Here is a 659-nt window from a genome sequence, read left to right as displayed (position 1 = left end):
TAGTGATGGGCTTGTCCTCATCAATGAGGGTGTCTCCCTCTATATCAATTCCAACTGAGTAACAGAGGTGACAAATGAGATGAGGGAAGGCTAACCTTGCCAGGGTAGAGGACTTGTCCGCCACCTTATAGAGTTCTTGAGCTATAACCTCATGAACTTCTATTTCTTCTCCAATCATGATGCTATGAATCATGATAGCCCGGTCTATGGTAACTTCGGACCGGTTGCTAGTGGGAATGATTGAGCGTTGAATAAACTCCAACCATCCTTTAGCCACGGGCTTGAGGTCATGCCTTCTCAATTGAATCGGCTTCCCTCTTGAATCTCTCTTCCATTGGGCGCCCTCTTCACAAATGACTGTGAGGACTTGGTCCAACCTTTGATCAAAGTTGACCCTTCTAGTGTAAGGATGTTCATCTCCTTGCATCATGGGCAAGTTGAATGCCAACCTTACATTTTCCGGACTAAAAACCAAGTATTTTCCCCGAACCATAGTAAGATAATTCTTTGGATCCGGGTTCATACCTTGATCATGGTTCTTGGTGATCCATGCATTGGCATAGAACTCTTGAACCATCAAGATTCCGACTTGTTGAATGGGGTTGGTAAGAACTTCCCAACCTCTTCTTCGGATCTCATGTCGGATCTCCGGATATTCA

Source organism: Arachis duranensis, chromosome 5 (genome assembly GCF_000817695.3).
Source record: "Arachis duranensis cultivar V14167 chromosome 5, aradu.V14167.gnm2.J7QH, whole genome shotgun sequence".
Taxonomy (NCBI): Eukaryota; Viridiplantae; Streptophyta; class Magnoliopsida; order Fabales; family Fabaceae; genus Arachis; species Arachis duranensis.
The sequence above is the reverse complement of the archived record's forward strand: the minus strand, read 5'-3'. Positions refer to the sequence as shown.